Source organism: Varroa jacobsoni, unplaced genomic scaffold (assembly GCF_002532875.2).
Source record: "Varroa jacobsoni isolate VJ856 unplaced genomic scaffold, vjacob_1.0 scaffold_962, whole genome shotgun sequence".
In the NCBI taxonomy this organism is placed as follows: domain Eukaryota; kingdom Metazoa; phylum Arthropoda; class Arachnida; order Mesostigmata; family Varroidae; genus Varroa; species Varroa jacobsoni.
The window spans coordinates 135,808-151,826 of record NW_019213864.1 but is presented as its reverse complement, the minus strand read 5'-3'; the positions used below and the strand labels follow the sequence as shown (position 1 = coordinate 151,826).

The window sequence follows — 16,019 nt, the reverse complement described above, 5'->3', positions numbered from 1 at the left end:
TCCAAAAACGAAAATTGCACGACGGAGGCTGTGCAAAGCCTTCCTTAAGATAAACCTTGACAGTTTCGTTGTAGTTTAACGTAAGTGCCTAAGAAAAAAAGGATTGTCATTGCTCGGGCTGCTATTATGGCGGCTTTGCTTACACGGCTTCGGCCATGATCAGGTTTTCCCCACTAGGACCATGGTGGGGGGGGGGGGTCGTGCTGTACGCAATACGTGTACATTAAGGCTGGATCCGGGCCCATTTACCTAAGCGTCTAGCATTGCCGTGCACTGTAGGTACTCTTTAACTTCTTACGACGGATCATTGTTCGCAATGCTAGAATAACTGACTTAGGTCTGCTCTATGTCGGTTAGTATACATCTACTTTTCTCCCTTACAGTCAATTCAGTACAAATATACACTCATCTTTCTCCGCCTCAGGCTGGCCATAAACAACGGCGTTATTGCTATGACGCCTTGGCAAGTGCAATCGTCAGTTGGGTTCTTTCCCCGAACCTCGAATTTTTGCTAGGTTTACATTGCATATGTGTGTGGGTGGCTGTCTGTATGTGTGTTTGTGAGATGAAAAATATAATGACATTATCATTAGAGTTTACTGCCAGGACTATCATTATGTCTTGTGGCGGCATTCCATTCGCCTTATCTCTCCCCTCAACGTCACCTTCTGTGCTACGTATAAGTACGTATAAGCCTTGAGCGAACCCACTGCCTTTTATAAGAGTGATGTACATAAACTGCACACACTCAAAATATCCCGGTGACGAGGTTCTGCCACCCCACGCCGCACTTCATAGTTATTGGCTAAAAATTATTAACGAAAACATCCAAGAAAGTGGCAAGCAGCCTCTAGCTGAACTGTAATGTTGTAAATTTGGTATATGACTCGCGTCTATAGACACCTAAAAAACCGTCGAGGAGCCAAAATCTGTGTGCTTTAGGCTTAGTTTTCTGTCGATCTTTTCATATTCGTTTTCTGGTAAAATTAGTTTACAAAGGGAAGCAAGCGGCTGCAGTAAACAATGAAACGAGAACCCATCATAAAGCCGCGATACACGGAAATGGACCAACGGAACAGACTGTAGCGAGGGTCTGCGTGCGAGAACGCCATGTGCTGCTATCAGGCAAAGCCCAAACAGACCAAATCGGCTGCCGGTTCAGTGCGTTACTATGAGCGAGGAACATACGAAAAGGGCAAAATCTGAAAAGGGAACGCCTTACGCGGAGAAAGCCGTGATGGGCCGTCTTAGTAGTGGCGATGACGACGTGGAGACGTACTCATTCAGCCTTCGTGCCTTTCTCTTCCTCTAACCTACTTCGTTGCGTCGTAGCAGCAGCATAGTTGCAATACGGAAAGAAGGCACATGAGCACTAGCAAAGATTTAGCAAAGATAGCATAGTACAATATTTGAGAGTAAATAGATCTTTTCTCGGATCCGCCCCTGCCGCTACCGCCGTCAGTGTTGTCTCCCTACTTGTCTACTACGAGAACCTGCGTCCGCCGGCCGTTCGGCGGCCCGTTTTTTGAATCAGGGATCTCATTTCGGGCTTGGTGGTTGCCCAAGCGGAAGATCGCGCCCTGCAAGATGCAGCTTTCCGGGTTCTCGACTCCCTTAGGAATACAACACATCCGCCCTGTGTTTCTTAGATCTTCGTGGCTACGTGGCGATGCAGGTCTTTTTGACGCGCATCGCGCACACGCTAGCACACATAGATCCGGCTGGGTTTCCTTCCACGCACACTCTTTGTTGTCCGAACTAATTTTCCGTATTCCTTACGCCTGTTTGTTGGCTGCCTTCAAGCCAACCTGAATTGTCAAAATTAACCGGCAATTTCGGGCACATTTCAGCTAGCTACGGTAGCTTCTGCCATTTACGCACTACCCCTTCTCTTTCGGTCTTCCTGGGCGTGACGTGCCTCACCCTGTCTGCGATGCATTGCTTTCTTAAACGTCAACTGCAGTATGGTCTGCTCGTTTACGCATTTATTCCATCACTATAGTTATCGAATTAACTAACTGTAGTTCTACACGTACCACTTCCGCTTCTACTGTAGTTATCGCTAAGCTTACTAGTTCCTTTTTCGAGAGATCCAAGACTAAAAAGGAGCAGAGCTCCCGGTAGCGGAAAAGAAAGCATGCGCAAAAAGAGGCGATGCTGTCGCGCTGCATGACGCCTCTAAATGTCTAAATGTGTCGACAGGCATATAAGTAAACCGAAGAAACCATGAGTGGCTTTAACAGTAAAATGTGACAATGCACGATCGAGCGAAAACGTACGACGCCTACCGATCTAGTTGCTCATATTTACGCGCGTAGGCAGAAACTCAAGAACACCAAATGGTCACCACCGTAGCTGCGGCCCCTACAAAACCGGGTAAGTGCTACTATGATACCAAAAAGACGTCGGGGAGGCTACTTTCGGTTAGCTTAGGAATAGCACATTATCTGCGAAGCGTATTGTCCAGACCAGGTACAATTGTAACTGTAACCTCTAAACGGGACCCGCTTTCCATGTAAAGGTTTCAAAAACTCGTCCCGCTTCATTAAAGCACGATAAGATACAGCGGATGTTCTTCATAATAATAGTAGCGATCTGCTATAAGCAGCTATCTATACTATCATTGCTTAGGCCATATACGTTATTTGTAATTCACTGAGTTTCCAAAAAAATCTCTCCTTCTAGAAAATGTGTTTGTTTAGCCATTTCTCTACTCTACAGAGTTCGTACACGAACTAGTACTAACACACGCTGAATGGCCAGACTTGTAGATTTATATAAGGAGCAGCACAAAATTGCCCAAATTAAAATGCACAAGGTCGACCTTTTTTCAGGTTTGAGTCAGCCTTGGGTCGACGTCTCAGTGGGGTCTATAGTTCGAACAGGCTGATGCTCAACAGTGATGTTGATTGTCTCGACGTTCGATTACTGTCAAATAGTTCATAAATCAAGACAAAGTTTACCATATAGGCGCGCGTTCACCGCCAGCCAAAGCTCATAAGCTTGACAAGAGAGATATGGAGAAGCCTGGGCAGCCGTGTTTTTTTTATGAACAATTAACCATGCATCGAAAGTGATGTTTTATAGTAACAGCTAACAGTTAATACAAAAATCGAGTGTGTCAATAAACGTTGACTAAGAAAAACCTTTTTATTTGTTAATCTATTATATATCGCTTTTTGTCTGCACAAAATGCTCACGCATAAATGTAAGCTTTTGCTTATGAATGAATGCGTTTGTCGATTGTGACTGTCAAGTGATATATTTAGGCCATGTAGTGTTCTGGCTGCCCTGATCAAAATCATCTTGGCCTCTGTTCGACTGGCGGCTACGGCAGTGACGGAAGTGGCGTCTGAGTTGGTAGCCGTGTGGGCGCTTCTGCTCTTCCGATCGGGGTCCTACTCGCTTTCTGTTTTGGGGATTCGTGAGCGGCGGATTCCGCTTGCTGTTTCTTCCCTCAATACACTTATTGATCTGGAGGAAAGGCAGCTGGATTGTTCCCACAGCTCCAACGGGCTGCAGCGAAAGGGGACGGGTGGCGATGGTGAAATGGTAAGGCATGCGAACACCCAAGGACCCTGATCGATTCAACGATGTCGTACACACGTACGTAAACATGCATGCGCACACACACACCGACATACTCACAGGCAATTCTCTTTAGAAAGTGGCGCTCTAAAAAGAGTATCTCTTGAACCTCCTCCAAGCACGCGATGAGTATATTTCAGTATTCTTTTCTGGAGCTGCTATTATTTCCATCAGAACCCCGCCGTCGTCCGCGTTACAATATGCTTTCCAACATATATATACACCCATATAAAAAGGTTCCTTTGAAATCTAATGTATATATACATTAGATTTTGAACAAATATTACAGATGTTAAATCTCTGTAGTTATGTAATCTGTATGAATAAAGGACGATATCTCAAACCACCAAAGACAAGCTAATTTAACGAATTGATTACTTCAACCTCTTCTGCCTTGAGAGGTATCTGATCAGTAACTGAATCCATTTAAAAATTAGGTGGGGTTCTGCGTGCAAACAGTAACAGCAGTCGTACGCCAGCAAAAGCCGTAAAGGATATCAGTCTCATAATTAATCTCTTTAGTTTATAGCTAATGTACGTTTGAGCTAACAGCGACCAGTATATAGGTCAGTAGTATTTCGAGAATACACAAGCACCAAGATTCTCTTTTTCAAGGACGCTACCTTCTTAATAAAGAGCACGCCAACCTTCCCACTGCTGTGATAAAAAAGGAGGTCTACCTTTCCCCGGGTCGTCTGCGCAAACTGTCCACCGAAGTCATTAAGGTAAATAAGCAGCTGCTGCTGCTACGTTTCGAGATACTTCGATGCTCGAACGAAGCGCCCAAAATAGTGGTGCTATCCTGTGCGTAGCTTTTGGCCCTAGAATTGGTTTTCATTTTACTATTTTAGCCAACTATTTCTACTGAAGGCATTGCGGTGTTTAAGGTTCTAGTCGTCTAATTGTCGCCTGACCCAAAAGCTTTCCCAGTCGCTGTGGGCTTACTAACCTTAGGGACGGGCGAGCCTTGCCAGATGTGTGCTTTAGCATGATCCTGAATGACAAAAAAGATTCTATAGAAAGAGTTTACGAACGTCTGTAATTGTGGTCTCGCTAAAAAGTGGTTACCTCAGGAAAGATCGTTTCCGCTTTACCTAATCGAGCTGGCCTACGATCTTGACATTTTCCAATTACTACCATAAAACTATTTACTTTCTTCTTCTTCTTCTTTCATTTTTATTCAAAAGTCCAGATTTTATGGCCATGCGAAAAGTCGACGAATATGTCTATTCTGACAACCAGCAGAACTTCCATGGAATAATTTACAAAGACAAGAACGTGCTGCCTTACCATTTGAGACGAGCTTGACAAAACAAATTAAACAGCCAGGACGGACAAGCTGCACGTACTGATAGTGTACCTTTTTCTGTCCTGATATTTGAAGGATAAAGATATATATATTTATAGATGCCTATTTTTCGTGCACATTACAAGAGCAAAAGCTCAATTATCTACGAAAGAAATTGAAAACAGATGTATCGAAGATAGAGTAATTTATTGACGGAAGAACGCTTTGATTAGAAAAAAGTAAAAAATGTTTTTATTTTGATACGCTATAGACACAATCGTAATTTTTAGATTTGAAATAGGCAGTTTGTTTTTGGTGTAACGTAATATTAGGATAAGCACTGATTTCCTTATTCTGCAATATCGCAGTGACACCATGGCTCTGTTATGGTGTTTGATTCGACATATTTTTAAGAACGTTTCTTCACGGAAACGCGTATCGATGTTGTTGACATGTCACGAAGAACAGCTACATGCCTACGGCTTGATTACTGGAACATGAGCATCGTTCCTATAATTTCTACAATAGAGTATAACAAATACAATTACAAAAATGGCAAAATTCTTGTCTGACGCCTTTTGGAATGGCTCTCCATTCAGTCAAATCCCTATATTTCCTTTGAATCGTACATTGGTAGGGGGAAAAAATATGCCTTTGTTTCCTCGAAAAATGTTCTATTTCGATTTTGCATCAAAAGTCCCATGTATCCATACGCCTAACCTATATCGATAAGCAACGTGAATGATTCGGCCAAAACAAACGGTTGGGGTTCAGTCCCATCACCTATTTATATATATATGAGGTAGCCATGGCTCATTTTTTGACAATGTGATGCGTCCTAGCTAGATGTAAGACCCGTAACATTTAACGATAGCTCATTATGAGACATCCGAACCGTTCCATTCATTCTGCTGTTCTCATCGCGGAGGATCCAACATACTTTATCAATGGCACCGAAAAGTCAAGTCCAAGAGTAAAATAAGACCGTCGTGTAATAGAACATGTCTAGCTTTCTTCCTCAACTGCGGTGGTTATCGCCATTGCCCGTCGTGGCTGTGGATCTTCTGCGCATTTATCCTATTACGCACGAACCCTTTGGCATTTAGGTCTTTCTGTATACTTGTATGTATCGTGAGTATGCGTATCAAAGTCTAAATTCTAGATACTTAACAGGTAAATTCATCCTCCGACGACTTGAATCGTGTGGAAGTTTCGCTGATTTACCGACACACGTCATATATACAGACGTGCATAGATGAGTAGACGTACCTTAGATAATGGTCTTTATATAAACAATTGGGATTTTTTCACTCATCGGTCCGCTAATATTAATGGTCTGTTGATGTCTATCATCATCGTCGTTGTTGTTGTTGTTGTTGTTGTCGGGTAGGGGGCCATGAAATAAGCAAAAGATGCCCGTTTGTCGGTCACCTACTAATTAATGCAGGGACGTCAAGCAAAGAGCGAGGATTCTTCCTAGTCTTGTCAGCATTGGTAAACCACTTAAAAGTAGACCTCCTACTACACGTATGTGAGATACCTATTGGCTGATTCATCGTCAATGAGAGTCACGCACTTAACCGACGCTGTATGCGTGTGATATATGCGGGAACTCGTCTATATACTTTAACCCGCGCAAACTGCCATCTCCTCAAGATTAGAGCCGATCGTACGTGTTTCATGAATGTAGACTTAGATGGAATAGGATTACACTATGGAGTTATTCCTTTTCCGGACTTTCGCTATGGCCCTGTCTGGTTAAAGTGCTATGCTGGGACAGGAAATGGCAAGCCACTCGTGGCTCCAACAGCACTTTACCAAATTTCATTGTCTTTCACTCCATTTGCGTTGGGTTTCCTCATCTTCATCGTTATCGTTTCCAGGAGAGCCGACAACGTCCGTGATGATTAGTGCCCTCAGTTCGATGCTTAAAGTGACCACTTAGCTATAAATGCCACCTTGGTGTCGAGAGCAGCGCGGCGACGGTGGCGGCAGCTGGCGCCGCAGCAGGAAACTCTTCGCTTAAGTTATGTCATGGGAGCGACTCGTTCGTTGGCAGTGCTCCCGAGCGCCGCTTCGAAGCTGCGGCCAACGACGGCGACGATTCATGTGGAATGAAAGGCTCATGGAAGCTCGACTGGTTTCCCACGTAATAGCAGCCGCAACAGAGGCTGCTACAACAAATTTACTTTATCCAATGGGCGACACTTTATCCCCCGGTCGGTTGTTATGATGCTCTTTGATCGACTCGGCTCGCCCCATCCACTCGACCTCGATCGCATGTTTGCCGTCGCCGTCGCCATCGCCGTCGCCGCAGTTGTTGGCCATACGGACAATAACGGCTATCTTGACGCTACTCGCTATACACTACTATTACGACTATAACATCGCTAGTACTAAAATTACGATAGGTGGCGATCCGCTGAAAGTTCGTGTCGAGTATCGCTATCGTGGCCAATCTACTATGAGAAACTAGCAGATACTATGTCGGCCAAGCGGCTGGGAACTCGACAAGCCAGGCGGACGCCTTTGTGGCGCGGCGACTGATCGGCGGTACGCTTCTGCGGACGTTATATTGGTTTACGCTGAATAACAGCAAGAAAAAAGACAGGAAAGTAAAAGGAACGTAGAAGAGAGCGCGCACGACATCGACAAAACAGACACATGTAAGCAGGAGGGGATGAAGGCGAGCATATGGCTTTCCATGGCAGGGGTCGTCTGTACACTGTGCCAGCCCGCCAAAGAATCGAAGCCCTTCGAGTCTTTCAAAAGCCGCCACCTATCTTCGGCGATCTATGGACGACAAATAAAAGCTCAAAGCCACCAGCGAATATCAGCTGCAGGTTGTCATGGCTAACCTAAACTCCGATGCTTCAATGAACGTCAGGTCTATCTACAAAGAGACAGCATTAAGGTGACGAAGCCACGAAGACGACTACAACGAAGTAAGCTAACCCCCCACCTGATCGCTCCTAGATGAGTGACCCGACCCGTCGTGATTCGCCTGCATGTAACGAGGCTCTTCGCCGTTGAATCTGAAGCTTCCTCAACCATTTCTCCGCGATCGCAGTCGAACGGTTAGGTCTATTCTCGTAACCAAAATAGCCCCTTAGTTTTTTCTCGTAGGCGAAAAGGACGCCTTCACTATTCAGATTCTTCAACAAACTCTGCCTCGTTCGCTTGTGCGTTGCCTAGCGATGGTTCTTCTTTGTATCTTCATTTCTGCTCGCTGCGACTGCGGGGCTCAGAGGAGGCTCTACAGAACTATGACGTTGTGCAGGGTTGCCATGCTGGGCCGATTACTTTCCCGTCGCTGTGAGCAGTCCTACTCGTAGCGATGTTGCTCGAGCCAGAAGTGCAGGACGACTATTTCGATTCCTGCGTTGCCTTAGCCGTTTTGTGCCGGATTATGTTGCTTGTTGTTGGCCTGCTGCTGCAGCCGCTTCTGCTGCTGTTATTGTTGGGAGGAATCGGCATCTGTATGTTCTTCTTCTTGGCTGACGGCCACGTTGTCTCTCGCCAGTGTCTGCAGCATCAATGACAGAATCAACGGCGAATTCTCCGATCATAATAGAGTTGGCATCTGCGGCTGCTTTAGCTCGCGATATTAGTGCTCGTGTTCCTGTTGGTGTTGCTCTTGTGGAAAGGGCGACAGGCCGCGCGCCCCAACGGCGGATGGCGCTCCGATGCTGCTGTTGCTGCTGCCCTAGCAGCAGCTAGCTCGGTCTTGTTTCGATCGCTCCTTCACTGTTCAGTCCGACGATTACGGTGGATGGACATGCGGACCCGACTGTGGCTGCATTCACAGTCCTCGTTCGCCGTTCCAAAAAGCGCTATCCGCCGCAATCGCCGCTACCGGCGATGTGCGCTGTTCACGCTGGTGTCGCCGACCGACCGCTGTCGTCTTCTATTCTGGTGACTATTCTGCGCTCACTGGTCGCCTGCATGCCTCTCTAGCCAACCGTTTTGCCTGCACCAGAGGCCTTCAGCAGTTTGCTTGTTGTCGTTGGTCGCCGTAGCTGAAAAGCTGCGGCGCAGGCCGACTTGCAGTGTTATAGCGGTGCTTCTGAATAGTTGATGTTGTTGTTCTGTTGTTCAATCTGCAGTTGTATCAACATTTACGGACTGCCATAACACCGGTCTCGTGTATTCTGTTTGAAACGACAATAGGTACAGGTCGTTCTGTAGGCGACACCAATCCTGCTGCGTAAATTTGCTGCATTCAAGCCAACGTCACCACTTATATACGATATTACAACTTTGAGAAGTGTCCGTAGCAATTTCAAGTTATCAACTGTTATCTACGTAGTCTGTGCTATTACGGAGTTACCAGAGCAGCAGCATGACACATGAATGGCTATGCATCTGGGTGAGTGAACTTCTCTGTGTACGTGAAAGCAAGACTATCCAACGTGTTGTATGTTGTACATGCTGTATTAGTATTGCACGACGACCTACTGCTACTGCCGCCGTCGCCGCTGCTGCTGCAAGTTTCGCATTCATTACCCAATAGCTCTTCAATTAGGAGCGTCATCCGCGACCGACCGAGTAAAAGGGATCGGGATTGCTCGTCAATGCTTTCCATTGTCCATTCCACGGATATACACGAACGCTAGATTCTCTCAAGCTGTCTCCGATTCCCCTCTTTCAGTAGAACAGACCAACAAAGGGAGCTGTTTGCGGCTACTTGTTGTTTACTTTGCTTTTGTTGTTCGATAACCTGGTGCCATCATCCGCCGACCCTCTATTGCACCCTACCGTCACATAGCTGCCGCCGCACAGGATATAGCGTGTTGTGCGTCTACCCTTAAAAACCTTCTATTGCTGTGCAGTGTCGTCACTTGTTTGTCGCTGTTCTCTTACCGCTGCTATCGTCAGTAGGCCCCAGACGTCAACCGCACAAACGTGTTACAGTTCCGCACGAAAATCTATCTATCTATCTACTACTCACGGCCTATCACGCTTTTCCTTTACCATTCGGTGATATCTGCTCGACGTGATGTGATATGGTGGTATACGAGTGTGTGAATGCCGCTAGCCTGATTGCTGACTTGTCTGTGTGGACGCGCTCGATTCGACGGGAGCTATACTCGGCTATTGAAGGTATGCCCGCACTCCATAACAGTACGGATGAATAAGCTCTACAACAAGATGTTGTAAATTTCTATCTCTGTACGATTATATAGGATATAAGTATTTGTGATGGTGCTCGTAGATATAAGCGACACGACGATGTCGACGACAGCAGGGCGCAGTAACAAACTAACGGGAATTCAGGCGTCGCTGGCTAGCGTCAGAGGCTGGCACCCGACGACGTTGTGCTCGTGTTTATCTATCCGCGTTGCTCGTGTCTCGCGCTACTGCTCAAGGCGGTGATGCTGCTGTTATTCGTTGTTGCCGCGCAGCATTCGTGTGCTTTTCACCTGAACAGCAGGGAACGAGGGAGGAGGAGGAGGAGGAGGAGGAGGAGGAAAAGCCGTATCGTTTCTAGTTCGTCCGTGCCTTCCATAGAGCTCACAGTGAAGTGCAATGTTGGCTGATCGTTAGACGAGCGCCAGTTTTGCCTTTTCTGGCTGTGACCACTACCATGGCTGCTAGCGACGAGAAAACGCTGGTTCATTTTGGTGTCCTCGACAGGACAAGCACGGTCAACAGTTTCGTAGACGGCTGTCCCTACGATCCTCGCGTATCGCGTAATTTCAGTGGGATCAATGTGCATAAAACGCACTAGCATACGTAGAGCCAAAACGCTTTTGCGGCTTCGTCCGCCGATAACAGGCGCCACCACTACGCTTATTGTTGTGGTGAATCGTACCAGTGAAACGGTGCCGCCTGCTTCGTTTGTTGACACTCGAGCCAGTGAACGGACGCAAAATTACGTCAGTCAGTCTGCAGCAGTGCATATGCAGTGTACGCGCCTATGGGCTCTGTGTACGTCTAACATAAGTAAGAAAGTGAGCTGTCCTGGGAGATTGAGATTCTGGATGAACAATCAATCCACTTGCTTAGATCACCACCACTTCTGCCATTATAAGGCAAAAAGTTGAGCCGACTCAGCACCGTCAAGCTTTGGTCGGTGCAGATTTTAATGTGCTGATACCCACTCTGCCTCCTATTGCTGGAGAGTCGAAGTAAGCCCGTTAGTAAATCACTGCTGAAGTGGGCTGTCTGATGCGCTTCTACTTCGCAGGACAACTTCTGTGCCGTTGAACTTTATCTAAATCAGTAAATCAAGTTTACTATGAACTACTACAAGTGCTGCCAACCTACCGAATTACTATAAACATCGACTGTTATAATGGTGTGTATTGTGATTATGATCATAATTATTAGAGATATGAGTAAAAAGATTTTTTTTTCGTTGAATATCGTTCTGTAAGCTGTCGACAAACTTGAGCCGTTTAAACTCACAGTAAGTGAAAATTAAGAACAACAAACAGAAGACACAGGTGTTTTGATGGCCAGCTGTAGGCAAAACTTTCCACTATATAATCGTTCATTATCGCCTGTGGCATTGACTAGCAATTAATAACAACTACCATCGAATGGGTCGGGACGTCTGCGAAGGTATTGAAAGGTTCCAGCGAGCAGATGGCTTCGTTTCTATCTCAATTTCGACCTCATACCGTGTCTACAATATTCGAAACCGATAGAGTTAACAGTACTTGGAATGGTCGCGTGTAGAACGACGCTGACTCGCTCGCGCTGCGTTATTTTCTCTCTATAATAGTAACAATAATAAATGGTTCATAAACAAACCCGCATTCTATTTTTATCATACTAGGTATCTGCAATAGCCAACTTCGCTGGCTACGCACGTCTGCTAGTATTTGAACAGCCGTGAGGCATATTTAAGTGAAAAACGTCACAAAAAACCACCCATAAACGCGATCGATCGGACGCCTTGTCGTTCCCGAACGAACGGCGCACGCCTATACTTGTCTATCTAGTTCGAAAAAAATTACTTATATTATATTGAGATATATGAAGTGTCTCCTAGTCAACCGTACGTTACTCGAACATTGGTGACCCAGTTCATTGCTTAAACAAACTAAAGATTAGTTAAAATCACACTGGCAGAATGAAAGTTCACAAAATTGATCACATTTTCGACGGACATACACCCTCGGTGACATGGACGTATCGACAACTAAACGTTTTTTTTTTTTAGTCTCACCAACTCCAAACAAACAACTGGAACTAATTCGACGAAACCTCAGATGATTCTTATCGCGCTAATTTTTTTATTATACTACATATTGTTATTTTAGGCAGTCTATAATATATGTGCGAGTATGTCACCCGGAGACCGACTGAAATGGCTGCAAAAGATCGTTCGCGTCTGCATACAAAGTCTGTCATATGCGCATGATTAGCGTTCAGTATGATAAATACTATACACGGACGTCAATCCAGTCATGATTGAGCTATTGTTTTAGGGCAACGGGACGTCTATAGGCAAATGCTATTTGGCATGTCAGTTTGACAGACTGAATACGAGGCGGAATTACGTTATAATTGGCTAGCATTTCGTGAACTTCCTAAAATGAATGAGCATCTAACCTGACTCGAACTTTTTTCTATGGGTTTCTATCGTGGAACGCTTTAAACATCAGTTCAAGGAACAACTACTCGTAGATAAACTAACGTTGCTGATTGTTCCTGTAGTGGGTCAGCGCTAACGTATTTGTCTCCCAAAACATAAAGGCATATGTTGTGATTTAAGTTCAGAGCTATCGCTGATCAAGTAAAGATGAGCCGTGCACTGCTCGGGGAAACATTCGCAGAATTCAGCGAAGGCGCGATCCTGCGGTCTCCGTATAAGGCCTACTCGGACCTAGTTGAGGTCGTTCAATTAGAAATCTGTTGAAAAGATGAAAAAAGCAGTTAGAAAAAACTGCAGCTGAACATTGTTCACTCAAAGGACACCTACATTTTTCCATTGTGTTCGATTCATGTTTATGTGGGAAAGCATGCTCCGTTTAGATCTATGTAGCATATAACAGAAGAGGAATCGTCCGTGATAAACCCATCTCTTCCACTGCTAAAGTTGCTTTTACTGGCAGTGCTAATATGGCAGAGGGTCAGGTGTTATCTATCGTCAACAGGTCGACACGACGACTCATTCACGTTGATCGACCAGCGAACTTTAATGGCTCCCACGTTCGATCCGCATTTTAAACTGACCCTCAAACGTATAATACACGCAAAATGTTACGCATCAAGTACGTATAATATATATATATATATATCAGCGCATGAAATCCTCAAAGAAAACTTGTGCCACTTTTAGTGAACTTCGTTTTGGTAGAAGTTCATAATACTGATTGGATAAAGTCTGGATCCGGTACTACCGTGAAGGTGGCTGAACAAGTAAGGCAGACGTCCTCAGCTGAGGGAATATAAATGCGGGTCGATTTTTTTCTATTTTGCTTCACTCTTCCCGTAGGATCAGCTTGTTTGCGTATAGAACGAAGAAGTTCATGGTAGTCAATCTTAAGTTATGTCTTATATAGCTAACCGGCTAGCGAGAGCTGTGGTTAAATCTCTGTTTGAATCATTTAGCCATTCGATCTATCGCTTCTATTGAGCAGAGCCGCGATCAGATGCTTCCCCACTCGATCCGATGCATACACCGTCGGAGTGATCCTCCGAGCAGCTCTGGTATTAGATGAAACTAAAATACAGTAAATAAGCGACAGACGACCTCAGGCCGAATCACTCGAAGAGATTTAGTAAACGTCGAGTCAATAACCAGCCGGTAAGCAGGAAGCGCAGAAAAGACGATTGATTCGGAGAATTTCAGCTAGAAATGACAAAGAAAAAACAGATCTTGGTTGCAGTAGAATAACATCTGCTCGAGAGTAAAGCGGTCTATCGAACTGGTGGCAGTAGAAAAACTCGTCAGGGCCACGTAGTGAGTATAATGGGAAGTTTCACGATGAGTGAGTGCACCGTTTGTGACGAGAGAATGAATCAAATGCATTATAAGCTGTACGAGATAAGGAGAGAACGTAAGGCCAATAGAGAATCCTACATTACGGCAAATAATAGAGCCAACGCTTTTAGCAGTTCTTGGTACTTAAAATATGGTTAAGAATTCTATTGTACCAGATTTAATTAAATACTGTAATGTGCACACAGAATAGCGTAATGGCCCGCGCTGGGGTTCGGCGGTAACCATTTTTCGAACAAAAAAAAGGTTGGGGGCTTGAATCGGTGCTTCTATACATACATACATACATACATATATATATATATATATATAGAGAGAGAGAGAGAGAGAGAGAGAGAGAGAGAGCGAGTGAAACAAAGTAATTTGGTCTTGTCTAAGTGTTCTGCTTTTACTGTTTACACCTGTTTAGGTTAGGTTATGCAAATTATTATGACGTTGAGCAATTTCATTAGATAAAGACTTTCGGTTGTATCTTAATTTTTGCATCTTAATGGTTTGCAATTGCGAAACCAGCGATTTTTGCCCCGCCATTCTACAGAAGACTAGGCTGCTGATATCTTTGCTGTCCATTGAAGAATCGACCGACACGACTAAGAGATATTCGAGGGCTGGACAAGTCCATCGGAAAATTTGACTAGCGAACGCATACTATTGAAGTATTTAATTTATGTGCGTTGTCTATTACTAATGGCATATATATTCAGATATAAGTAAAGTACAAGTTTAAACTTATCACATTTAGGACCCATGAAATTAAGCTTACTCCGTTGCGGTGTAACAGTTACACTTCGCGTCTGCAGTTATATTCCAATTTGTAGGCATTCCCCCCCACTATGCGCGAGTTTATATGTGTGGCAATATTCGTCACTACGAAGCGAGCAGGGACAACTGAAGTGACACCAAGATACCTGTAGCCAGATCGGATTCATACAACACAGTGAAGTCGTACCTGCGTCAAGCATCGGATCAAGATGCGAGCAACCTAGGTCGTTTTACAGGTAAATTCTCGACCTACTCTTTATAACCCTGAAAGCAGCCGTTTACTATATGAATTCAACGGTTCACCTGTAAAGCAAGTACTACTAACAAACCTCTCTGATGATCATATCGATTTCATGCCGTATATAGCCGTTTTGTATCACTGTTTGTCGCTCGCATCGTATATGACCTGTCGTTATTATTTACGTTGCCCTCGTCGTCGTTCTAAAGGATTAGCTTGTTAGATAGACATCATGTTGCCTGTACAAATATGACCGACTGCGTTACAGATGTAAAAACGTAAATCTGCCTCCTTTAAATCCAGTAGGCTAAGGATAGGAAGTTGCACGGACCATTTTACCTTTTTTCTTATCGTTACTACTTTTCCCTTCTTGCTTCCGCGTACCGCTCTTTAGGAGCGACCGCAACGCGTTATCTTGTTTGCTCCTGTACGGCATCTTACGCTGTCACATTATCTTGGTAGTAATGGCCGCAGGGGATTGGCCCATAATGAACAGCTACGTGTGGGCCTCCACTTAGCTCATACATAGCTCTCGCTATCTTCCCGTTAACCTCGAAGGAAACGGCAGCGCCTATATAACAGGCGCGAGTGGCAACAACAACAACAACAACAACAACAACAACTGAATCGAATAGCGACTATACAAAGGCAGGCGAGGTGGGGCCATACTGACGACAATTCAAACAACAACAGCAGCGTCGACTGTGGTGCTAGCGATTACCCTCGTGTGGATGAGCAGCAAGTAAGCGTGTTTACCTTTCACTATGATCTGGACCCTCCCGTGACGTGTCCTGCACTAACCAGCGCCCCGGCTACTGCTGCCGATGATATAATAGCAATGCCCTATGCAATGATAGAATTACACTGAGCTGCCCACATCGTAGCATAACTGGATGCCCTTCCAATAGATGGTAGGCTAATCTAAGGGCCCTAACTAAAGGGTTGACGGTTTGATTGGACTGATGCATACATTTCTGAGGAAAAAAAATATTGATCGGTAAACCTGTTTTGTGAAATTGAGGAAAGGAAACGGATAGTCATTTATGGATGTACATGTGTATCAATAACTGTATGTGGTAATGCATCGAAGCTGGGGTTTGTTTTACGTCTCTTTTTTTCTAGACATTGCTTTGTTCTTAGGAATGCCTCGCGCCGTTTCCTTTCCTAAATCTCTATCTAAATGGTAT

General features: G+C 44.8%; 1 protein-coding gene across 3 annotated transcripts in view; it reads left to right on the top strand.

Annotated features, from left to right (window-relative positions):
- The window catches only part of LOC111265355 (fat-like cadherin-related tumor suppressor homolog), a 107,754-nt gene that overhangs the window by 18,522 nt on the left and 73,213 nt on the right, over window positions 1–16,019 (top strand). For 2 of the 3 annotated variants that reach the window (XM_086970463.1, XM_022841953.2), the window contains exon 1: window positions 8,611–9,979. The exons of the other annotated variant lie outside the window; for it this stretch is intronic. The gene's annotated coding sequence lies outside the window, so the exon portion shown is untranslated. Of the gene's footprint in view, window positions 1–8,610; window positions 9,980–16,019 lie in introns of those variants that run through there. 3 annotated transcript variants of the gene reach the window in all.